Source organism: Phyllostomus discolor, chromosome 13, assembly GCF_004126475.2.
Source record: "Phyllostomus discolor isolate MPI-MPIP mPhyDis1 chromosome 13, mPhyDis1.pri.v3, whole genome shotgun sequence".
NCBI lineage: Eukaryota > Metazoa > Chordata > Mammalia > Chiroptera > Phyllostomidae > Phyllostomus > Phyllostomus discolor.
The window spans coordinates 12,238,420-12,264,599 of NC_040915.2; the positions used below are offsets into that span (position 1 = coordinate 12,238,420).

At 40.9% G+C, this 26,180-nt stretch overlaps 1 protein-coding gene and 1 non-coding gene across 5 annotated transcripts in view; both read left to right on the forward strand.

Moving 5' to 3' along the window:
* The first annotated feature begins 1,752 nt into the window (after nucleotides 1-1,752).
* Nucleotides 1,753-26,180, forward strand: part of MATR3 (matrin 3) — a 52,832-nt gene continuing 28,404 nt past the window's right edge. The window contains exons 1-4 of one of the 4 annotated variants that reach the window (XM_036013733.1): nucleotides 1,753-1,841; nucleotides 3,702-3,730; nucleotides 5,036-5,115; nucleotides 5,876-5,960. The gene's annotated coding sequence lies outside the window, so the exon portion shown is untranslated. The remainder of the gene's footprint in view (nucleotides 1,842-3,701; nucleotides 3,731-5,035; nucleotides 5,116-5,875; nucleotides 5,961-26,180) is intronic. The other 3 variants (XM_028527213.2, XM_028527212.2, XM_036013735.1) reach the window with 3 other exon arrangements.
* On the forward strand, nucleotides 5,613-5,813 carry LOC114510462. The gene has a single exon (XR_003685644.1). It is a non-coding gene; the product is annotated as a small nucleolar RNA SNORA74 (small nucleolar RNA).

Sequence of the window (26,180 nt, forward strand, 5' to 3'; positions counted from 1 at the left end):
CGCAACCCAGTCATGTGCCCTGACTGGGAATCAAACCAGTGACCCTTTGGTTCTCAGGCCCACGCTCAATCCACTGAGGGCATATGCCCTACACCAGCCAGGGCATATCTTTTCAATATAACATGAGAACATGGCCCATTGCTCAGACTTACCATAATGGATGGCCTTCCCTCCACACAATCCTGCCTTCTACCAGGACTAATCTGTGAATCCTATTGATACTAGGTCATTGGTTCATCTCTCCCCAAAGGCCTTGATATCTCTGTAGCCTCAATTACTTCCTGTCTCTTCTCTGAAAGCACACATGCATACATACACACAAACCTCATCTTTCCTTTTTCCTGAATCCTCAGGGTAGCTCTGCCTTCTCCATTTTGTGTGCTTGGAAGGAAAGAAAGCAAAATATATGAGATGCTTATGCAATTTCTTCTTTAGCAGAGCTCCACAGGACAATTTCCCACCCAATCTGCCTGGTTTTATAGCTTTCATAACCCTTCTTTATGAACACACTATGACAGTTGGATGCGGACATTGATTATGGCAGCAGTCTTCAGCCACATTCCTATTTAACTGCAAAGCAGAGCTCCTGCCTATCAGGCCAGCACAGTTCATGTGACTTTTTTAATTACTCTATTTATATAAGCCTTTTTCCAACCACAGCTTGTGTCCAACTCCATCAAAACTGGAGAGAATTTGTGCTTGCTGCTTCTCCAGTGACTCTCTGGCCTTCTGACATAGGGTCACTTGCTAGAATCAGTGTAGGGCTCTGGGCTTTCTCAGCAGAGGTCTGTGTGCACAGGAAGGACATTTTTTTCCATTATGAAAAAGCTGATAAAATAAAACATGTTGGCTGATTCCCAAAGGCTCGCCTGGCAAAGGTGCCAGGTGCAATAGATCAGTAGAGCTGGTAGAATGCTGCAGAGACGACGGGAGGGGCTCTAGAATTTGGGGAATGGATTTAGGAATTACTGCTGCTGAGACTTGCTCCTCTGGGCCCCAGCTTCACCACCTGATCAGCAGGACAGAATCATATTGACTTCAGCTAGAGGGGAAGGAAGTTTTAGTGTTCAAAAGAAATGCTGGTAATTTGGTGAGCAATCTGTCCAGACCAAGGATGTGGCCTCTCTGGCTGATTGCGCCACAGTGGGAGTCTGGCAGAGAAAACCAGTGTTCTTTGGCTGCTGCAGTTTAGCTAAGGATCCCACCACAGTCACCAGGGATGTAGTCCCGCAGGTTTAGGCTGTAGGAGTGACAGGCATAATCTACACAAAAACCTACTAGGGAGATTCTGAAAACCAAGGTGACCTTCGTGGGTGGGCGACCCATCAGCCGAATGAAAGTACTGCTGGAGAAAGCCAGAAAGAGGATCTGCGTGGGAGATGGAAAAAGCGTGGGTTGAGCCTGCAGGAACTAAAAGGTGACAGGTGCGTGAGAACCGACTTCCGGGGGCGGGGGGTGGTGTAGGCAGGCAGAAAGCACGGCCACTGTAGGACACACCGGGTTTTCTCTTTGGCCATTCCAAACGCAGCGGCCCTTCCATCCATAAGTAATAAAGAGGATGGCGGTCAAATAAATGTAGTCCTAGTTCGAACTCCAACCATTTCTCTTCTGGGGTCTAACTCCTAAAACGTGCATGCTCACCTATGCTGCCGCATTGCTTTTTTTTTTTTTTTTTTTTTTTTTTGCCAACTCGGTCCTTCCTGGGCGGGGCTTCCGGGTCCGCTCACTGGGGCCCCGCCTGGAAGCCTCACCGGGGCGGGACTTCCCTCGGAGTCCAACAGCCCTTTTCCCTGCGGCCTCTGCAGGTGCTGGAGTGGCCCCAGGGAGCTCCGGACTCGAGGGTGAGTAAAGGCCAGGTAGGAAGAGGCCTTGGAGTTGTACCAGGCCGCGACGAGGGGCAACTGTGGGAAGGCTTCTTTCTAGGCACGGGACGAAATTGGGGTTCGTTTCCTCGTGACCTCGGGTTTGGCGGGCACCTTCAAGAGACGCTGGGGCTTCGTAGCCGTAGAGTCGTCCCGTTTTCTACCATCCCTATTGTCCCTGAAGTGTCGCCTAGAGCTGGTCGCTGAGAGCCTCATTCCCCAGGCACGAGGCCCAGAGGCTTGAGAAGGATTGTGAGGAACACGTGTCCGGTGGCGTTTGTCAGTTACTTCAACCCAAACCGATGAAAGGGGCAGGCCGTTTTTAGATTTCGTTTTTAGCCCTGGACAATGAACCCACTGTAATTTACTTTTCCTCTACATTATTTGGAGGCCTCCTGGCTAGTGTGGCTCAGTGGATTGAGTGCCGGCCTGCGAACCAAAGGGTTGCCTGTTCATTTCCCAGTCAGGGCACATGCCTGTGTTGTAGGCCAGGTCCCCATTTGGGGCACGTGAGAAATACCCACACATTGATGTTTCTCTCCCTCCCTTTCTCTGAAAATAAATATAAAATCTTTTAAAAACATTATTTGGAGGCAGTTAGTGTAATTAAGAGATGGCTGGGAAAAGGTATGGTCTTAGATACCCTAACCTTATATAAAAAAGGTAAATTATAAGTGTGAGTGGGTAGGAATGCATATTAACATTGCAAACATTTTGGTTCTTTTCAACCAATAGTTGAGGTCTTTGACAATAATGTCAACTTGTCTTAAGTTCCTTTCAAAGTTCACAGCTCCTACTCCCCCACCACTGCAAAGCTAGTCAGGATGATCCCTTTTGCATCCATTACTGCAAACAATTATGTTTCCAAAGGGCTGCTTTTATATTTCTTAATGAGATCCCAGAATTGAGGCCTTCCATAATCTAGTTTTAATCAGCTTGTCAATTTTCACTGCCCATTGCTCTCCCATGGTAACCATCCCCGCCTCCCCCCCCCCCCCCCCCCCGCTTTTTTAGCTTTTATTTATTTTTAGAGAGAGGAAGAGAAACATTGATTGAGTGCCTCTTGTTTGCCCCCAACCCAGGATCACTGAAACCCAGGCATGTACCTGGACCCTGAATGAACCTTTGGGCTTGCAGGTCAGCACCCAACTCAGAGTCACACCAGTCAGGGCAACTTTTCCCTTCTGCACACTTGTATCCATCATCTCCTTGCCTGCAATGCAGATCCTGATAAGTGTTTACTGCATGCCCACCCATTCTATACCAGATACCATCCTATGGGCATAATACATATTCCATTTAAGCCTCCTAACCACCTTGTATACAGAGTACTATTAATAACATTTTGATTTTACAAATGAGATTGAGGTAGAGACTTGTCAGCCGTTTCTTGGCTCTTAAGCTTCCTGCTACTTACTCACCAGACTGTTTATTTGTTCCATTGAACTGCTATGGGACATAAGTAACAATAACATGAAAATAACACTAGCCAAGAGCAAGTTATTGCCTGCTATTATTTCTGTGGCTCAGGCCTCACCTTTTCATTTTTCCTTTTTTAAGATTTTATTTATTTTTAGAGAGAGGGGAAAGTAGGGAAAAAAGAAAGGGAGAGAAACATCGATTGGTGGCTTCTTGTAAGCACCCCAACCTGGGACCGGGCCTGTGACCTAGGCATATGACCTGACCGGGAATGGAACTCTAGCTTTGCTGGCTGGCACCCAACCAAGTGAGCCACGCTGGCCAGGACCAGTTATGGAGTTTGGAGGTCAGTGGTCTTGAACTCCACACAAGTGTTAACTAACTGTTGGCTGACTCTAACCTGGAATGTTTTGATTGCAGTTTTGGACTTTGAACAAATGCAATGTCAGGTGAGTGCAACTCCATTCACCTACTTTTGGCCCCAGCTGTAGGCAACTGCCTAGGTTGCTTTGTACCTAGGCAAGTGTTCCACTGCTGGGAGAATAGCAGCCAGTAGCTGGTTGGCATTCTGGGCCTGGTTCATGCCAACACTGTTGTTAACTATACCAGAATGCCAGCATAGTTGCTTATCTGTTCAGGTTAAATATGTAAGAGCATGACTTTGTAGAGAGAAACCTAAAAATTCAAATCTTTCTGAGTGGTTCACTTTAACAGGTTGGGCTGGTATTAATTTGTTTGAATCACACTTTAGAAACAACAAAGGTAATAAAGCCATGAAGGGATGTACAAGTACAGAAGAAAAGTCGGGCTTTTATTTTTTGAGCACCTACCAAGTGTTCAAAGGATGCCTTATACAGGGAGGAAGTCCATGGGATTTTTGCTAATATCACTGAAATCAAAGTTCATGACTCCCACTCCCCCATACCATAAAACTAGACGGAATGATCCCTTTCTAGAGGGATTTTGTAGCTGTGTTTATCGATGAGAATGCCTTATAGGGAAATGTTGATGTGAATTTGCTTCAAAATTATAGGCATTGCTTAGTTCATTAATAAAATAAAAAATAGCATAGATTGAGGGGCTCTAGACACTAGGCTTAGCTACAACCATACTGATTTCTGCTTTAGGCTGACAGTATGTGTGTGTTGGTTTCTTGCTGATTTTCCAGGAGTGAACAGAGTTGTTGCCTCTTTGGAACAGTAAATCTTGAGCCCCCTTGGTAGTGATTTCATTTTGGAATGCTAATTTTCTGAGAAGAGATGGTTCTCAGTTCTCAGCAGACACCACTCTGGGTGATGCTGGAGATTGTCCAATAGGGCCAACTTAGTTGCTGCTTCTGTGAAAAGTAACATTTTAGTTTCCATAGGAGGAACTGGTAAGGATGTTGGGAGGCAGGGAAGTTATTTATCAAAGCTAGTTTTGTTCTATCAATTGGCTTCCTCTTAAAAGGGTTCTCTTAGCTAAAAGTTGAGTGCCTTGTTTGACTACCTCCAATATTCATCATGAATATAGCCTTTTATATATGGGATCTTTAGACTAGTGATATTTAGAGGGCTTGAGGGATGGTTAGTTTTAATGGTAATCATAGGCAAGAAGAAGGCAAATAATGGAAAATAAAATGATTTCTGAGGATATAAAATACGGTTAAATCATAAATGGCAGGAGGCATTCTGTTTATATCTGTACAGAAAAGCAGCCTTAGGAGCTGCTGTTTTAGTCTGGGTTGTTGAACAGTGAAATCTTTTCCTTTTTAGGATGACTTGAAAGTAGGGCATCCTTGGTCATCTTGAAAAGAGGAAATTGGTGGCAGGTGGACAGTCTATGGAGTTTTCAGGTAAATGTCCCTATTCATTCCAACACTGACTATGTATCAGGCCTCTGTTAGTTGGTGTCCATCAGAATACACTGGGAGGCAAAATTACCTACATTTGCCCCCAGTAAATTAATCCTGATTATGATTTTGATGGTTATGGTCTGAAGGCATGTGGAGTCTTTTGAGAGTATCTGTATCATTCCATCTAAGGAATTTATAGGGAAATTAATAAATTCCATAAGAGAAAGAATACTGTATCTTGCCTTATTCACTGCTAGAGCCCACGCATAGTGCCTGGCACATGGCAAGTGTTCCCTTAATGTTGGATAAAATGACTGAAGGCATGAGAAAGGGATTCTCATTTCCTATTTATTTAAAGAATTTGGCAACAGGGTCTACAATCAATGCTTCCAGGCCTCTGTTTTGTAGTTAAGATTTAATTCCTGGAGATACCTGTATCCATGTCTTTTGCCTTGGGTGCCTGGGTATCTGAAACAAGTAAGCTGTTTTAAGAATTGTCCAGCGGTTGTCAGCTATCCAGGCTAGTGTGATGCCTTGGATGGTGTTACACTGTTGGAAGAACAAGCACTGCCTTTCATGAGGTCTGGCTCCAATCACTGTTTTAGTGTTGTAGCCAAGTACCTTTGGGCAGCGTTTTGCACCTCTGAGAGTGGAATAACTCCTCTTGTGGAGTTGGTCCTAGTCTGGGTGCGAACAATTTTTTTCTGTTAGGAAAGGACCCATTGGGGACAGCCTATCATGCCTTTTCTCTGAACCCTAGGTGCCTTCACCTGAGTGAGCAACCTGCCTCCATCAGGACCTCAGATGTCTGACAGACAGCCCTATGTGGCACCAAGATAATTAATGTATGTAGTCCTTTTGTCATATAGATTCTAACTAACTTGCTTCAGCTCTGATGGATGGTATGAAATAATAGAAATATATTGGTCTCTGCTCCTGGTTCTTGGCCCAGAGCTCCTAAAACACTTATAACTTTCTAGGGCACTTCAAGCACCTTGTGTTTAATACTCAGTTTTTTTACTTTGGTTCCTGACTAGGGCTCCTAAATCCCATGGAATTTCCCAGCTGGTAGGAGTGTCTTCTAATGGGGGCTGGTCACCAGAAAAACCAAGGACTGAAACTTAGAATTTTCAGTCCCATCCCCTCCCCTGCATTCTCCAGAGAGGGCTGAGGGGATGGAAATGGAGTGGATAATTGATCATGCCTATGTGATGAAGCCTCCATAAAAATCCCAGTACCATGGGATTCAGAGAACATTCAGGCTGGTGAACACATGGAGGTGCTGGAAGAGTAATGCACCCAGGGAGGTCATGGAAGCTTGGCACCCCTTTCCATATACCTTGTCCTGGGCCTCTCCCATCCAGAAGTTCTGTGTCTTTTATCATGTCCTTTTATAATACTTTGGTAAACAGTAAGTACACAGTTTTCCTGAGCTCTGAGCTGCTCTAGCAAATTAGTTCAAACTGAGGAGGAGGTTGTGGGAACCTCCGGGGGGGTGGTATTTTGTTGTGTTTTGTTTTGTTTTAATCTTTACCCCCATATATGTTTTTTGTTGTTGTTTGTTTGTTTTTTGTGTTTTGTGTTTTGTTTTTTAATTTGAGAGAGAAAGAGAGAAGCACTGACCAGTTGGTTGCCTTCTGTATGTGCTCCAATGGGGAATCAAGCCCACAACCTTTGGTGTATGGGAGGATGCTCCAACCAACTAAGCCACCCAGCTGGTGCAGAACCTCCAATTTTTAGCCTATCAGTCAGAAGCACGAAGACAACTGAACTTCTGATTTAGCAGTGGGTAGGGGACAGTCATAGGGAATGTGTCCTTAACCTGTGGTATCTGATGCTGTCTCCAGCTGTAGATAGTGTCAGAATTGAGTTAAATTGTAGGATACCCAGCTGGTGACACAGATATGCTTGGTATGGGGAAAAAAATGACATATCTGGTGTCAGAAGTGTTGAGAGTGTGGTAGTAGTGTGACAGCAAAGGAAAAACCCAAGTGAGGTTTTTTTTTTCAGGTAGAAAACTAAACCTAAACTAAGCTCTCATTACCTAGAGCTCTGCTATGCAATATATGTGGCTATTTGAATGGTCAAAAATTAAATAAAATCAGTTTCTCCATCTCAGTATCTAGTGACTACCATATTGGAAAGCTCAGAATAATTCCATCACTACAGAGCGTTTTATTACACACTATTACTTTAGAGGAGGGGTTGGCAATCTTCCTGTAAAGAGCCAGATAATATTTTAGGTTTGTGCATCACATAATCTCTGTTGCAACTACTCAGCTCTGCAGTTGCATTGTAAAAGCAGCCATAGACGCCATGGCAACAAGTGAGCATTATTGTGTTCCAATAGAACTTTATGGGTACAACCACTATGGAAACCAGTATGGAATTTTCTCGGAAAACTAAAAATGGGTCTGCCTTTTGATCCAGCAATTCCACTGCTAGGATTATATCCTAAGAACCCTGAAACACCAATACAAAAGAACCTTTGCACCCCGATGTTCATAGCAGCACAATTTACAATAGCTAGGTGCTGGAAGCAACGTAGGTGCCCATCAGTAAATGAATGGATCAAAAAACTGGTACATTTACACAATGGAATTCTATGCAGCAGAAAGAAAGAAGGAGCTCCTACCCTTTGGGACAGCATGGATGGAACTGAAAAGCATTATGCTAAGCAAAATAAGCCAGGCAGTGAAAGACAAATACCATATGATCTCACCTTTAGCAGGAACCTAAAGAACAAAACAAACAAACAAGCAAAATATAACCAAAGACACTGAAATAGAGAACAGGCTGACAGTGGCCAGAGGAGAAACGGGAGGGAATTTCAGGGGAAATGGGGAAGGGTTTACAGGAACAAATATAAAGGACACATGGACAAAAATGTTGGGGGGGAGTAAAAGATAAAACTGTACTTGAACAACAATTAAAATTTTTTAAAAAACCCTATGGGTTCTGGAATTAAAATTACATAAAATTTTCAGTGTTGCAAAAAAAACATTTCCCCCCAAACCATTTTAAGCTTAAGGGTCTTTCAAAAACAGATTGCAGGCCAGAACTGGCCTACAGGCTATAGTGTAGCAATTGCTACACTATAGAGAATGAAATTTAGGCCTTGAGACTTGATAGCTCAGTGACAGATTCAGGGCTAGTGCTAATGTGAAAAACTCCATGTTAGCAAGACTTTACCATAATAACCTTCAATTCTTCATCTTTTAGAAGACCAAGGTGACTTTAGTAGTAGAATAGTCCTTTTTTAAAAAATGATTATTTTGTTTTATTTCATTTTATTTACATGGGGGAGAAGGAGAGAAACATCAGGGTGAGAAACATTGTTCACACACCCCAATTGGGGACTGGCCTGCAACCCAGGCATGTGCCCTGACTGGGAATCAAACCAGTGACCCTTTGGTTCATAGGCTGGCACTCAATCCACTGAGCTACACCAGCCAGGGCAGAATAGTCCTTATTTGTATTTGGGGTCTCTGTATACCTTTTGCATGGATTACTTTTTTCATAGTACTTTTAATGTACACCTAAGAAAGAAGAGCAGTCTTTAATTTCCTGCAGATCCTGATCACAGCCTCAGTCCTAAATAGTGAAATAGAAATGGCTTCTAAGGGGAAATACATATGAATAGCCAGGGTTGATTTGTTTGTTTGTTTGTTTGTTTTTAAGTATATTTTATTGATTATGCTATTACAGTTGTGCCATTTCCCCCCTTCATTCCCTCCACCCTGCACACCCTCTCCCACCCACACTTCCCCCCCCTTTAGTTCATGTCCATGTGTCAGAAGTACTTTAGCTTCTACTTTTCTCATACTGTTCTTGCCCTCCTCCTGTCAATTTTCTACCTACCATCTATGTTACTTATTCTCTGCACCTTTTCCTCCTCTCTCCTCCCACTCCCCTGTTGTTAGCCCTCCATGTGATCTCCATTTCTGTGGTTCTGTCCCTGTTCTAGTTGTTTGCTTAGTTTGTTTTTATTTTTGTTTTAGGTGTTGTTAATTGTGAGTTTGCTGTCATTTTACTATACATGTTTTTATCTTCTTTTTCTTAGATAAGTCCCTTTAACATTCCATAAAATAAAGGCTTGGTGATGACGAACTCCTTTAACTTGACCTTATCTGAGAAGCACTTTATCTGCCCTTGCATTCTAAATGAAAGCTTGGCTGGATAAAGCAATCTTGGATGTAGGTCCTTGCCTTTCATGACTTGGAATACTTCTTTCCAGCCCCTTCTTGCCTGTAAGGTCTCTTGAGAAATCAGCTAACAGTCTGATGGGAACTCCTTTGTAGGTTACTATCTCCTTATCTCTTGCTGCTTCTAGAATTCTCTCCTTCATTTTTACCTTGGCTAATGTAATTATGACGTGCCTTGGTGTGTTCCTCCTTGGGTCCAACTTCTTTGGGACTCTGAGCTTCCTGGACTTCCTGGAAGTCTATTTCCTTTGCCAGAATTGGGAAGTACTCCTTTATTATTTGTTCAAATAACTTTTCCACTTGTTGCTCTTCCTCTTCCCCTTCTGGTACCCCTATATGAATAGCCACGGTTTAAAACAGGGAATCTTAGTTCCCCAGAGCAAGTTGCCTTCCTGACCATGGTAATGCTACCCAGGTGCAGAGAGAGGTCCCTATGTTGCTACTTAAAAAGGGATAATTTATTTGGTATCTGTGCCTATATTTAATACCCTAAGAGGTTTCAATGGCTTAATCATGCACATTAAGGTAATTTAATGGGATTTCCTACTTGATAAGTGAAGTTAATTAGTCACCTACTACTCCCTGTTGACTTGATTTTTTTAACCCCCTGGTGAGTCTAAGAAGATGAAATAAAACATTTCAAAGGAGCTTTTTTTATTCATTCCTCATTTTTTTCTGTGTTGCAATGGAAGCTGAAATTGAATTGGCAGATTTACCAGCCTGTAAACATCCAAGCTGCCACCTTTGGCCATACGTGACCATCAGTAAACACAAGTGCCCCTCTTTGTTGCATATTAAGAGGAAAAACTAAAGCAGGGTGAATAGGGGGCCCCAAGTATTGAATGCTAACCCATCACCTATCAATTTATTTCCCTTTCAGGGTCGAAAAAACTTGTCAATGGACTTTTGAATTGAAAGTTTGGATTACATGTCAGCCCTGGTTGGTGTAGCTCAGTGGATTGAGCGCGGGCTGCGAACCAAAGTGTCGCAGGTTCGATTCCCAGTCAGGGTACATGCCTGGGTTGCAGGCCATGACCCCCAGCAACCACACGTTGATGTTTCTCTCTCTATCTCTATCTCCCTCCCTTCCCTCTCTAAAAATAAATAAAATTAAAAAATCTTTAAAAAATTGGATTACATGTCTTATTTAATCAGGAAAACTAAATCCCAGAGGAATAAATTCTGCAGACTCCAAAGGGACATGGAAAGGAGGCTCAGTACCTAGGAATTTACACAAAGGAAAACAACCTGATAAGAGCAACTAGTTAAGAACTTTAAAAAGTGACAGTGAGCCCAGGATGGTGTATAGCTCAGTGGATTGGGCATGAGCCCGCAAACCAAAGCATCGCTGGTTTGATTCCCAGTCAGGGCACATGGCTTGGTTACAGGCCATGTCCCCAGTATGGGTGTGCTAGAGGCAACCATACATTGATGTTTCACTCTCTCTCTTGTCCTTCCCTTCCTCTCTCTAAAAATAAATAAATAGAGTCTTAAAACTAATAATAAAATAAAAGTTTAAAAAAATCCCTAGACTGCCTTGGCTCTACCACTTTCAAGTTGTATGACCTTTGCTAAACTACTCAAGCTCTCATTAAAAAAAAAAAAAAAAAAAAGGTGACAATGACTCCTGTTAATTTAATCTTGCTGCTTAACTGGGGCTTTATAAATTGCTCCAGTTAATGGTCCTGTCAATATTATCTTGGGAACAATTTTACTGAATTAACAAGTCAACTCTAATACTTAGAATGTCTGCTTAAAAACATCTTTCGGTTTATTGCTATTTTAACAAGCCAGCACGTTGGGTCATGTATTTGTCCACTGAATACGTTAAGGCCTGGTTTAAAGAGGACACTTACTTTGGCCCTCCCTGTTCTCCAGTAAAATCCCTTAGGGGTGTGAGGATGTTCTGTACTGCTTGTACTACATGGGAAGGGAGTAATAAAATGGACCTTGAAATTTATTTTATTTTAGAATAGTTGTAGATACACAGAAAATTTGCAAGGATAGTACAAAGAATTCCTGCATACCCCACATGGAATTTCCACTAATATTAACATTGTACACCAGAGTAGTACGTTTGTGACAATTAATGGGCCAGTGTCATAAATTATTATTAACTGAAGTCCATACTTTATTCTGATTTCCGTAGTTTTTATCTAATGTCCTTTCTTTGTTCCATGACCCCATTGAAGGTACATTTAGTCATCATGTCTCTTTAGGTACCTCTTTGCTATGACAGCTTCTTAGACTTTCCTTGTTTTTGACACCTTAAGTTTTGAGTCAGGTATTACGTAGAAAGTCCTTCAGTTAGGATGGAGCTTTTCTCATGATTAGTTTGAGCTTAAGGGATTTTGAGAGGAAGACCACAGAGGAAAAGTGCATTTTTCATCACATAATAATATACCCCTTGGTGGTGTGGCCCAGTGGATTGAGAGACAGATCTCTGGTTCGATTCCCAGTCAGGCACATGCTTGGGAAAATCTTTAAAAAAAAAAAAAGTATATATATATATATATATATATATCAGCCCTAACTGCTGTGGCTCAGTCAGTGGGGCATCATCCTGCAAAGTGAAAGGATTTCCTTGATCACCTGGCTGAGGTCTTATTTGCCAGGTTTGTCCACTGTAAAATTCCTCCCCTTCATCCAATACTGTTCCTTTTTTTTTTTTATTGATTTTAGAGAGAAACATCTGTTCCACTTATTTTTGTATTAATTGGTTGACTCCTGTATGTGCCCTCACCCGTGATATAACCCACAAGCTTGGCATATTGGGATGATGCTCTAACCAATTGAGCTATGTGGCCAGAGCCCTAATACTGTACTCTCCGCAATCACTGTGTGCAGCCTACACTTAAGAAGAGGGGACTTTTGCCATCCTTAAAGGTGGAATATGTACATAGGTTACTTAGAATTGTTAGAAAGAAATTGATCTTTTCTCCCTTATTCAGTCAACTTTTTTTAAAAAAAAAAAAGATGTTACTTATTTAATTTTAGAGAGGGGAAGGAAGGGAAAAGGAGAGGGAGAGAAACACTGATGTACAAGAGATACATCAATCAGTTGCCTCTTGCATGCACCCCCACTGGGACGTGGCCCACCAACCAGGCATGTGCCATGACTGGGAATTGAACTGGTGACCTTTTGGTTCACAGGCCAGCACTCAATCCACTGAGCCACACTAGCCAGGGCCTATGCAACTTATTTATATAACTATGGACTCATGGATACTTACTGTGTACTTGGGGAAATAATCCAGTAATAGTTTGTTTTCAAATTATTCCAGCCCTGACCATTTGGAGCTATTTCAGTTGTCTCCTGTGTCTTTTCAGTATGCCCCCATCATTGTGGGGTTATTGTTTTTGGGGACTTCTCATATTATGGCACTACAGAATACTCCAGGCTCATCTTTTATTTTTCCTGTCCCAATTTCAGTGTCAACCAGTTATTGAAGGGGCCCTGGTTCCTTTATAATTTAATGGCATTGAGGAACCAAGATCTGGGTGCCAGATGTGCTAACACCTGTATGGTAGGACACAGCACCTCTTGATGCTGAGGTGTTGCTTCTAGGCCCTGTCTAGAAGATAGAACAATGAAATATATGTATATGCTAACTAGGATCCATAGTTCATTGCCTCCTTTATGTTACATTCTATTTTTAATATTCAATACATTTTATCCCATTGCCTTTGTTTATTCTCTTTACTCTAGAATAGGGATTGAGCCTGTTTTCTCTTATAGTGAATACTGTATTCCCCAAGTGGCTGATTTTTTTTCCTTTTCAAATATATATTATTGATGATGTTATTACAGTTGTCCCATTTTCCCCTTTCACTCCCCTCCACCCTGCCCCCTCCCACCCACATTCTCCCCCTTTAGTTCATGTCCATGTATCATACTTATAAGTTCTTTAGCTTTTACTTTTCCCATACTATTGTTACCCTCCCCCTGTCTATTTTCTACCTACCATTTATGCTACTAACTCTACCTTTTCCCCCTCTGTCCTCCCACTCCCCTGTTGTTAGCCCTCTATGTGATCTCCATTTCTGTGGTTCTGTCCCTGTTCTAGTTGTTTGATTAGTTTGTTTTTGTTTTTGTTTTAGGTGTGGTTGTTAATAATTGTGAGTTTGCTATCATTTTACTATATATGTTTTTTATCTTCTTTTTCTTAGATAAGTCCCTTTAACATTTCATAAACAAGGGCTTGGTGATGATGAACTCCTTTAACTTGACCTTATTTGAGAAGCACTTTATCTGCCCTTCCATTCTAAATGAAAGCTTGGCTGGATAGAGTAATCTTGGATGTAGGTCCTTGCCTTTCATGACTTGGAATACTTCTTTCCATCCCCTTCTTGCCTGCAAGTTCTCTTTTGAGAAATCAGCTGACAGTCTTATGGAAATTCCTTTGTAGGTAATTCTGTCCTTTTCTCTTGACTGCTTTTAAGATTCTCTCCTTATCTTTCATCTTGGCTAATGTAATTATGATGTGCCTTGGTGTGTTCCTCCTTAGGTCCAACTTCTTTGGGACTCTCTGAGCTTCTTGGACTTCCCGGAAGTCTATTTCCTTTGCCAGAATGGGGAAGTTCTCCTTTATTATTTGTTCAAATAACTTTTCAACTTGTTGCTCTTCTTCTTCTTCTGATATCCCTATAATTCAGATTTTGAATGTTTAAAGATGTCCTGGAGGTTCCTAAGCCTCTCCTCATTTTTTTGAATTCTTGTTTCTTCATTCTTTTATGATTGGATATTTCTTTCTTCCTTCTGGAACCCTCCATGGATTTGAGTCCCAGTTTTCTTCCCATCACTATTGGTTCCCTGTACGTACTCCTTTATTTCACTTAGCATAGCCTTCATTTTTTTCATCTAATTTGCCACCAAATTCAACCAATTCTGTGAGCATCCTGATTACCAGTGTTTTGAACTGTGCATCTGGTAGGTTGTCTATCTCTTTGTAGCTTAGTTGTATTTTTTCTGGAGCTTTGATCTGTGCTTCCATTTGGGGTTTTTTTTGTTTGTTTGTTTTGTTTTTTGGTCTTGATGCACCTGTTTGTAGTGAGGGGAAGCGCCTTAGGTGTTTGCCCAGGTGGAGAAACGCAATCACTGTGATGTGATGCTGTGTGTAGGAGAGGGGTCGGAGAGAGAACAATGGTGCTTGCTCTGCTGTCAACTGGATTTCAGTCACTTCCCCCGCATCCCACAAGCAAATTGGGTCCTTCTGGTGCTGATTCCTATGTGGGTGGGTTTGTGTATGTTCTAGGATCCTGTGGGTCTCTCCATGGAACACTCCTGTGAGGCTGGGAGTCTCTCCCAGCACCTCAACCCCCACAGGTGTTTCCAATTGGTGTTTTGAGGCTTTATTCCCCCTGCACTGGGTCCCTGGGCTGCATGGTCTCACTCCCAGTTTTGCCTGGTTTATCTGCACTCGAATGTGGGACCGCCTGGTCTGCCAGCTACCTTGCTTGCCAAGCCCCTTCACAATCTGCTACCTCGCTGGGTCTGCCAGCTGCTGCCTTGTGTACCCGGGGTCCCCCAGCCACAGCTTTGCAGTGACCTCCCTCCGCCCAGCCACCTGACTCTGCCCCTCCTACCTATCTGGATGAATGTGTCTACTTTAACTCCTTGGTTGTCAGGCTTCCATACAGTCCAATTTTCTGTCGGTACTGGTTGCTTTTTGTCTGTAATTTTTTTTAAAGATTTTATTTATTTATTTTTGGAGAGGGAAGGGAGGGAGAAAGAGAGAGAGAGAAACATCAATGTGCAGTTTCCGGGGGTTGTGGCCTGCAACCCAGGCATGTACCCTGACTGGGAATCGAACCTGTGACACTTTGGTTCGCAGCCCACGCTCAATCCACTGAGCTACGCCAGCCAGGGCTTGTTTGTAAATTTTTGTTGTCCTTATTTTGGTTGTGCGAGGAGGCACAGTGTGTCTACCTACACTTCCATCTTGGCCAGAAGTCCTGACTGATATTTTTTACCCTAGGAGCTTACAGTAAAGGATGGGAATTTTGTTACCAGTTTCTGGTAAAAAGAAGGAGCCAAGCCCAGGCCCTTGTGTTCTAATGAGTTGAAGGAGAAGGGAGATGCCCTCAAGGCACAGAGGCTCTGCATTAGAATCATGGCTTCACCAGTGGCAGATAGTAGAATTTCCTCCACTTCCTCTCAGTTGTAATTCTCTAGAGGAGACCTCAAGGGGCTTAGTAAAGTTGTGACATATTGGCCACCCCAGCCAGTGATGGTTTAGACATGAGGCAATGAACAGGAGAGGGAAAGGACAGAATAGAAAAGTTTTGTCTCAGCCTATATATACTACTACTCCCATGGCATTCTACTCACTTTTCCACACTGGGTTTTCCATTTCTTGCCCTTGTATAGTAGGATCCAGTCATAATCTTTCTCCAGAGGATGTTTCACGTTACATTTGTCACATCCCAAACTCCTTTGTATAATATCTTCATGAGTATGTTAGAGGTAGAAATAACCCATGCCAATTACTCATCTTGTCAGAAGACTGGTCATTTAACTCATACCTTTTCATGGCTTTTATCCACTGAACTCTATGCTAGACTTGGGAGATAAACAGTGAACAAGATACAGTCCCTACTCACCTTAACTTAATATGCTAGGACTTGTACAGTCTAGCCCTTAACTCTCACCCAATCTATCACCCTCAGATTACCTTCTGGCCACACTGGTTTCTTTTAGGCTTTTATAATAAGCTTTTCGAGCCCTGGCTGATGTGGCTCAGTGGATTGAACACAGGCTTGCAAACCAAGGGGTCGTGGGTTTGAATCCCGGTAAGGGCCCATGCCTGGGTTGCAGGCCAGGTCCCCAGTTGGGGGGCACATGAGAGGCAACTTCACATGGATGTTTCACTCCCTCTCTTTCTCCCTCCCTTTTGCTTTGTCTATAAAAATAAATAAAATCTAAAAAAGAAGAAGAAGCCTTTTGAGACTAAGTCTCTGCACATACTGTTTCTCTTTCTGGTTCCATTTTTCTTCTCCACTTTGTCTAAGATCTCAGCTGCACATCTGCAGAGAAGCCACCTTCCCTGACTCTCTGAACACCCAATATATGTGTCATTGCACCATGTTTTACCACAGAACCAGAATCAGACGTTAAGCAAGAGTCCTTTGAAAAGGCATTCTCCAGCTTCTAAAGGTTTATCTCACTCCCATATAACCAAGCAGCCTCAATTCTACCGACTAACTAACTAAAGAGCCTTAGCTAGTAAACATTAATATCTATGTGTAGTGTACCCTAGAGGAAAGCCATAGGAATATCCTGCTTTTCAGTAATACCCAAGTAAATGTAATGGGAGTGCTAGTTTTGTTCTTATTAAAAAACTTTGTGCCGTGGCCAGGTGGCTCGGTTGGAGCATCATCCTGTACACCAAAACGCAAAAGGTTGTGGATTTGATTCCTGGTTGGGGCATGTACAGGAGGCAACTAATCAATGTTTCTCTCTCACATCTATGTTTCTCTCTCCCCTCCTCTCTCTAACATCAATAAATATAACCTTGGGTGAGGATTTAAAAAATTATTTTTTGATACAAAATATAGAAACAAAGGTGTCAGATTTTCAAGTCATTTGCTAGTGGACCTTAAAGATATATCATAGTGCACGGTTTAGATATATAGAATACAGTCTAGAGATAGACCCTGAGACAAACTGTAAAAGTACAGGAAGAAAACAGGCAGTTTTATTCTTTATATAATTGTGTATATGAAACTAAATTTAGGGAGTAAAAAGGAGAAAACTGTATTTGAACAATGATTAAAAAAATAAAAGAAACTAAATTTAGTTGCAAAAAGTATTAAATGAAAATAATGGATTTGCAGAGAATTTGTTCAAATTTGAGACATCTGTTAACTATATGTGTGGACTTTTATTACTTTTGGTAACACATACAGTTTTGGTCTTCATCATTAAGAAAATTTGTGAAACATTTTTATAAATTATAACTGACAAGTAGGTGCCAGTATGAAACTTAGAACCAGATTTAAATGGATAATTTTAATATATTTACTCTGGGGATCTATAAAAATGAATAACCTTTGAATCTGTGATTTTGTCATTTTAGCATATTTATGTAAATATTCTGCAAAACATGTGGCAGTGTAGAAAATTGACAACATTTACTGTATATCGACCATGTTCCAGAACTGCTAATAAGTTTATTCTATACATATCTTAATCCTCTCAACAAATCCTTACAAGGTACATGTTGTTATTTACCCAAGGTCACATAGTTAGTGGGTCCGAGAACTAATATGGTATTCAGTGAATCTCCAAAACTAGTGGTTGGTTTGGGGCTTTCATGTATAGTGCCCCAAGTTTTCCCAATTAATTGTTATAAATATCTACTTGTGTTTACCATCATCAACCTCATTCAGACTAACATCATTCAGGGCCTACTGAAATGTCTGTCTTCTAGTGTTTTTATACCTGTTAAAATTCCAAATACCTTTTTTCAAGCCATTGGCATCTTAGCCAACCCTTGATGTAGCTTGAGGATGATTCCTTCCCCCCCCCACCCCCACCCCCCCCAATGGATTGAGCACCAGCCTGCAAACTGAAAGGTCAGCAGTTCAATTCCTAGTCAGGGCGCATGCCTGGGTTGTGGATTCAGTGCCCAGTTGGGGTACATACAAGAGACAACCAATCAATGTTTCTCTCACACATCGATGTTTTTCTCACTCTTCCCTCCTTCCCCTCTCTCATAAATAAACAAATCTTTTAAAAAACAAATAAATGTTCCTCTGGAAGGCCTGAATGGGTCACATATCCCTACCCCTAGCCTTGACCTATGACAGGGTTTATCACTTCCTATTAAATTCTTCAAGGATTTACTTTTTTAGAGGATGGGAGTGATGTTGTGTTTCCTTTTAACTTCATGTATATACTGGTACATACCTGCTAAATTAAGGGATAAAGACTTCATCAGTAGATACACACTATAAACAAACCATTCTGTAACAACACAATACAAAGGAAGGTCATTTCCAGATTATTTAAGAATATGCTCAAAGTGTCGCAGGTTCGATTCCCAGCCAGGGTACATGCTTGGGTTGCAGGCCATAACCCCCAGCAACCACACATTGATGTTTCTCTCTCTGTCTCCCTCCCTTCCCTCTCTAAAAGTGAATACATAAATAAATAAAATATTTTAAAAAACATGCTGAGAATATTTGCAGTTAATCTAAAAAATTACATAATCTCCCCATAGCTTTAAAATGGCATTTGCTAAAACTGCTGAGAGTCAAGGTTCCTAACCTGATAAAAAATGTGTCTTACTCCAAAAGCCTATGTGATGCATAATAGGGAAACTCTAGAAGCATTCCTATTGACAAAGAGACCTTCATTCAGAGGTAGTCAGGCAAGAGAAGAAAGTAAACATGTAAATGGAAAAAAAAGATAAAAATCATTTGTAGATGGTGAATTACTTAAATACTTTGAGTGTCCATTGAAAATAGTTCATTGAACTAGCAAGTTATCAGTTTGAAGATAAACTGGAAGGAAAATAAAACTTGGAATATTTGAGACATGTATAAGTTACATGCAAAGAAAACATTAAAATACTGATAGGCAAATGAAACTTTAAATGGTAAGCTATACCATATCCAAGAAATCTCAACATAAAAACAATTCTAAAGAAAACTAAGTTTTAAGAAATCTGAGTAAAAATAACAGGAATATTTTTGGAAATGGATAAGTTGATTCTAACATGCATTTGGAAAACTATAATATGCAGAATTATGAGTCATAAAGGAAAACTAGGCCTATGCCATATGAAAATATTGCAAAAAGAGTAAAATGGGGTAGTCCTGGCACCTGAATACATTACTCAATGAATGGAACAGATAAGAAAGTCTAGAAATACCTGGCTGGTGCTTGGTGGATTGAGTGCTGGCCTACAAGTCAAAGGGTTGCTGATTCGATCCGAGTTGGGGGGCACACAAAAGGCAACCACAAATTGATGCTTCTCTCCCTCTCTTCCTCCCTTCTTTCTCTAAAAATGAATAGATAAAATCTTTAAGGAAAAAAGATCTTTAAAAAGAATACAGTCTAGAGATAGACCCTGATACAAATTGCAAAAGTACAGGAAGAAAACAGGCAGTTTTGTTCTTTATATAATTGTGTAGTAGCTTTGCCTTCTAAGTTAAAAACAAAATGAAGAATATTTAAAAAGAATGGATGATATCACTAGATCTTAAAGACTCTGTATGCAAAAACAACATACAGAATGTTTGCCAAAGGTTAATTTTTCTTTAATTTCTATAAATCAAAAAGTGAAAGCTCAACAACCCAATAGATAAATGGGCAAAAGATACAAACAGTTGAAAGATGATGCTTAACCTCAGTTAAAGCAAGTAAAATCCATAGTTGAGATCCCATTCTCTAGCAGTCAATTTTCAAATATATTTCAATAGTAGCTACTAAAGGAATGGAGAAACAGGCACTCATATGTTCAGAGAAAATTGGTATAATCATTAGGGAGGGCAATCTAGTATTTTTTTTATTTTATTTTAGTCATTCAAGTACAGTTTTCTCCCTTTTACTCCCAATTCAGCAGCCCCCCAACCCTCCCCAGTTCCCTCCCATTACCACTCTCCCCCTAGTTTTTGTCCATGTGTCCTTTAAGTTTGTTCCCGTGAACCCTTCCCAATGTCCCCTGAAATTCCCTCTCTCTCCCCCGTGGTCACTGTCAGCCTGTCCTCTATTTCAGTGTCTTTGGTTATATTTTGCTTATTTCTTTGTTTTGTTGTTTAGGTTCCTGTTAAAGGTGAGATCATATGGTATTTGTCTTTCACTGCCTGGCTTGTTTCGCTTAGCATAATGTTTCCTGGCTCCATCCAAGCTGTTGCAAAGGGTAGGAGCTCCTTCTTTCTTGCAATCTAGTATTTAAAAGATTTTCTGACTAAGCAATTCCAATGCAATCAAAAGAATGTTTTGTAACACTAAAATTATGATATTCCAATTTTAATGTTAAGAACAGTCAGCCTTGGCCATGTAGCTCAGTTGGTTAGAGCGGCCTCCCAATTTGCCAAAGTTGTGGGTTCGATCCCCATTCCGGGCATATATAAGAATCAACCAGTGAATTGCATCAATAAGTGGGACAAATGGATGTTTCTCCCTTCTCTCTAAAGTCAATAGATTAAAAGACACACAGCAGTCTGACTGCTTTTTCTGACAGACCATATGGCCCATAAGCCTAAAATTTCATTTGTCCCTTTACAGAAACTTTGCCTGCTCCCTGCTCTAGAATAGCAATGTATGAAAAAGATTTCTGCAATCACAAAAACGTTCTCCCTGTTGTCCGCTAAGTGTAGATAGTAAGGTTGAGAAAGGGAGTGTAGCTTATGACTGTTAAACAGTGGACAGCATAGCTCTAGAAAATAAAGGGTTTATTTTGAACTACACATAGTTTTACATGTGTAGAGTAATATGTGCATGGATTTTTTATCACTACTCTGAATAGAACAGAAAAATTCCTAAATTGTAAGTTGGAAGAACGTTGGTTAAATTTTATACCATCCATATAATGGAATACTAGACAGACTTAATGAAAGATAACCAAACGAGAATAGTGTACAGTCTTAAAGCTTTGTTTAATGTATCACTGCACAACAAAGCACCTTAAAACTTTGTACTAGTTCAAACAGGTATTAAACTAATGTGGGTTAATTGGGCTTAGCTGGGTCTACAGCTATCTGGTGGCTTCAGTTTGCCTGGCATTTGGCCCTGGCAGTCACCAGGAGCTCAGCTGGGCCTCTGCACCAGTGTGCCATGGTTCTGTTGATGTGTGGCCTTCTTATATTGGTTGAAATTTTCACCACATGGCAAATGGGTTCCAGGTGGGTGAAAGCAGAGCTTAAAAGTCAATTACGCATTCTGTTGGTCAAAACCAATTATAGGTACCTTCCAGATTCGAGTAGAGGGGAAATTGATTTCTCTAGTCCATGAGAAGAGTAGAATTCATGGCTGTCTTTAATTCATCATATTATGTACACACGCAAAATGTTTATATATTTACCCTGGCCAGGTGGCTCAGTTGGGGCATTGTCCTGATGTGCCAAGGTTTTGAGTTCGATCCAGGGTCAGGGCACATACAGGAGTCAACCAGTGAATGCATAAAGGGGTAGAACAACAATGTTTTTCTCCCTCCCTCCTTCCCTAAATCAATAAATAAAGACAATTTTTAATGTTCACATATTTATAGAAAATCCTTAAATACACAAGAAATGGTTGCTAGTGGTTGCTTTTGTATAGGGAAATACAAGTTGAAGAGAAAGTTTGTTGTGTTCTTTGAATTTTATTATATGTATTCGCTATTCAAAAGCTCCTCTTTAAGTTCCTTCTCTACCTCCACTGATGAAAGAACCACTGATTAACAGTTTCTGCTTTGAAATAGCCTGAGTATTGAAAAGATGGTAGACTCCCAGGAGATTCTGAGACCACAGGTCTGCTGAAGACAGTACAGTATAATGCTCAAAAGCTGGGTTTAGATTTATATAGAACTGGGTTCAAATCCTGGCTTTTTAGTTTCATGACCTTAGGCAAGGGTTGTTTTTGGTTTTGTTTTTTTAAGGTTTTATTTATTTTTAGAGAGGAAGGAAGAGAGGAAAAGGGGAGAAACACCCATCAGTTGCCTCTTGAACATCCCCAACCAGCATGTGCCCTGACCAGGAATCAACTGAAGACCTTTTGGTTTGGGGGACAGTGCCCAACCCACTGAACCACACCAGTCAGGGCTAGGCAAGCTTTTTAATCTCTTATGTAAAACAGGAATAATGGCACTTGACCCTGAAAATTATAATGCATTATCACCTGCTTAGTGATTGTGTGGTGTCAAAATATTGGGTTTGCCAAAAGTCCATTTAGTTTTTCCATACAATAAAAGACATTTTTCATTTTCACCAATATATACTGATTCGGATATTTTGAGTATGTCAACTATCTCCTTCATGGTATAATGTTGATCTCAGTAACATCTCTATTTGATCTCTGTCAACCTCAGCTGTTCTACCAACTGTGAAACATCATCTAGAGAGAAATCTCTAGCAGTACACTTTGCAAAGTTTAATATTTTATTCATTTATTTTTAGAGAGAGGAGAAGGGAGAGAGAAAGAGAGGGAGAGAAACATCAATGTGTGAGAGATACATCAATCCGTTGCCTCTCGCATGCCCCCAACTGGGGATCTGGGCTGCAACCCAGGCATGTACCCTATTTGGGAATCAAACCAGCGACCCTTCTGTTCACAAGCCAGAACTCAATCCACTGAGCCACACCAGCCAGGACACAAACCACTTTTATCATTTTCAATCAGCCACAGCACCTTCTCCATACACTGCACAAAACTTTTTTGCATTTCAGTTGTGTTTTTACTTTTCTTGAAATAATAAAGCATAAAATGTTGCATATCTTCCACCTTCAATATTAAAATGGTTACACAAAAATTCACCAATCTTGATGTGTGTTTTTTTATGCATACTGATATGACAGCTGTCACTATACAATCTAACAAAATTGTTTCAAATAAAGACAACTAAGTACTACTATAGCCATCTTATGGAAAAAACCTAACAAACTTTCTGGTCAACCCAAACCGTGTCTTTAGTGTCTCCTGTGCCCAAAACTGCAAACATCTTCATTATCAGCTCAAATTGAGATGCTGTCCTGTTACTTACACTTGAATTGAGCCAAAAGGCCAAGAAGTGATTATCCTGTTATTTAAAGGCTTATGTAATAGGCCCTGGCATGGCAGCTGAGTTTGGTTAGAGCACCCATACGCCAATGTTGCAGGTTTAACCCCTGGTCAGGGCACATACAAGAATCAACCAATGGCCCTGACCAGTGTGGCTCAGTTGGTTGGGTGTCACCTGCAAAGTGAAAGGTCACTGGTTGGTTTGTTTCCTGGTTACAGCACATGCCTATGTTGCAGGTTCAGTCCTCAGTCAAGGTGCATGTGAGAGACAACCAACCAATGTTTCTCTCCCTCTCTTTCTCCCTCCTTTCTTATTCTAAAAATAATGAATGCATAAATAAGTGGGACAACAAATTTATGTTTCTCTCTAAAATCAATAAACACAAACTTTTAAAGGCTTATATAACTATAGTAAATTTGTCACTCACTTAGACCTTTCAAAGTCTCAATAGATATTCTTGCTTTGTAGCCACATTCATTACCATCCTGGTGCCCACCATACCCACTCTCCAGTAACACACAAACATGAATAGAGCTCTTGATCCATCTCTTCTCAGACACAGGTCCACCTTGAGGCCAGACTCCTTGTCCAAACTCCATCAGACCATGATGGTCAAGTTGGCAATTGCTCTTACCCATCATTTTATCCCCAGTTTAAATATATATATATATATATATATATATATATATATATATATTTTAATCTTCAGCTGAGGATATTTTTTCATTGCTTTTACAGAGAGGAAGGGAGAGAGAAACATCAATTGGTTGCGTCCCATTTAGGCCTCCACCTGGGAAAGAACCCACAACCTAGGAATGTGCCCTGACCAGGAAGTGAACCTGCAACCTTTCAGTTAAGGGACAATGCTCCAACTGAGCCATACCAGCCAAGGCATATCCCCACTTTTTTTTTCTTTTTAATTGATTTTTAGAGAGAAAGAGAGAAGCACACATTGCTCTGTTTTTCCACCCACTCATACATCCGTTGGCTGCCTCTTATATGTGCCCCAACCAGGACAGAACCTGCAACCCTGGTGCATCAGGATGATGTTCCAACCAACTAAGCTACCCAGCCAGGGCTATCCCCACTTTTATACAGTGTCCTTCATGAAATAGGCACTTGATGACTGAAATCTTGTTTTGGGTTTCCAATGTATCTTTTTGTTGATGAGCCACTAATCAGATTCTAAATAAATACTCAATTGAAAAAGTTTGACTTTTCTTCTTTATTTTTTTATTATTTATTTATTTTTAGAGAGGAAAGGGGGGAGGATTAATGTGTGGTTGCTGGGGGCCATGGCCTGCAACCTAGGCATGTGCCCTGACTGGGAATCAAACCTGCGATGCCTAGTTCGCAGTCTGCACTCAATCCACTGAGCTACACCAGCCAGGACAACTTTTCTTCTTACAATCACCAGATGGCATTACAGCCTTATACAAAAGCGTAAGTAAGTACAAATCTGAACTAAGATGCATTCATGTTTGCTTCTGTCTCCAGAACAGCAGAGTAAAGCTTTTCCTCTAAGAACTGGGCACAACATAAAGGGATGTCTTAGCCAAGATAAGTTGTAATCAAAAGGCTCAAAGTAGAAAGCATATCTGCTTTTGAGTAGAAGACCCAAGATTCACTGGAGAATTAGGATCCCCTGAAATTTCATCCCAAAGCTGAATGAATATGCAGTATGGGCTTAAACATTTATTCAGGGGAGCCCCACACCTTGAAATGCCTTTTCAAAACCTGTAGAAAATCATACAGCATACCTGGAGATGTGGGATTGTAATTCCAGTCTTCACATTGGCTACTTAAAATTTTCATTGGTACAACTCTAGACCTCTCAACAGAAAACTTAGTCACAGAAGATTGAAGTCACCTGACTATAATTCCCATATCATCAGACTTAGTGAAAACAGCATCATCTGCTACGTATTTACTGTTACAGTAAAGACATGTTTCCTTCCAATCCCATTGTTTTAGGAGCATTCATTATGAACTATTCTTTCTCTTCCTTGTTTTTTCAACCAATTCGAACCTAAGATGCCCTTCCTGCCAACCTAAGTGTGCCCAAAATTTCCCACAGTGAAACAAAAAACCTCCCTTAACCCTGCTTTCTCCTCCAGTCTCTTAATAACCAGCCTCTTAATAACCAGCCTCTTCTGCATTGGGTAGTTTTCATCCTTTGCTTCCCATAAACTTCAGCACCTCCAGTCTGATTTCTCCTGCTTTAATGGAAGCAATTCAATGTTAAGAATGATGCCCATGTTCGTAACTCTTGGAGATGGTTTCAGTCTTAGTCTGACCTTGATGGCCTTTGACTCTGTCGATCATTTTGTCCTTTATGTGTTTTGGCTGTCAAAGCAGCAAAATTTATGTGCCTCCTCTCTTTTGCCATAATTTTTTTTATTGCTCCCCCCAACCCCCCTCCCAACTTGATCTCCTTTGCCATTCAACTCCACCTAGTTCGTTTTTCAAGGCTTGTTCCTAAGGCCTCCATTCACCACACTATCAACTCCCATTGCTTGATTTATATCAAGTCAAATTTGCCACTAACACAAACCCTTTTCTGCAAGCTCAAGACCCATAAATACCACTCCTGACTTTAAAAATTGATGCCAGACTCAACTTGCCTGTTGTCTTCTCAGCTGAAACATTTTCCATTTGTCCCCTCAATAGCACCGCTAACTTTGGAGTAGTCATTCATCCATGACACTTCTCTCCCTCATCTTCCATATCCATTCAAATTAACAAAACTAACTACTTTTTGTCCTAAATGATCTCAATTTTCTGCTTGTCTCTATTCTTCTCCATCTATGTATGCCCCTCCACTATCTTCACAGTGGACCCAGAATAATTTTTCAAAGGTAAGACTTTGACCAAGCACACTTAAGATTACAAAAATTGGAATGCTATTAAATCAGGACTTGTATTCACTGACTTCATACTTCAAAAGACGATTGTCCCTCTGCTTTTGCATTTGAAACACCAGGGCAAGGGCTATTTCCCCTCAGATTTATCTATGCAATCAATAGATCTATCTATTTATCAAAGTCCGCTACATGTTTTTCACACGTGCTATTCCTTTGCACATAGAGAACCTATCAGTCTTAAGAGTGTTTTACATTTAGTCAAATTCACCAATTGGCGATGGCGGTCTTTT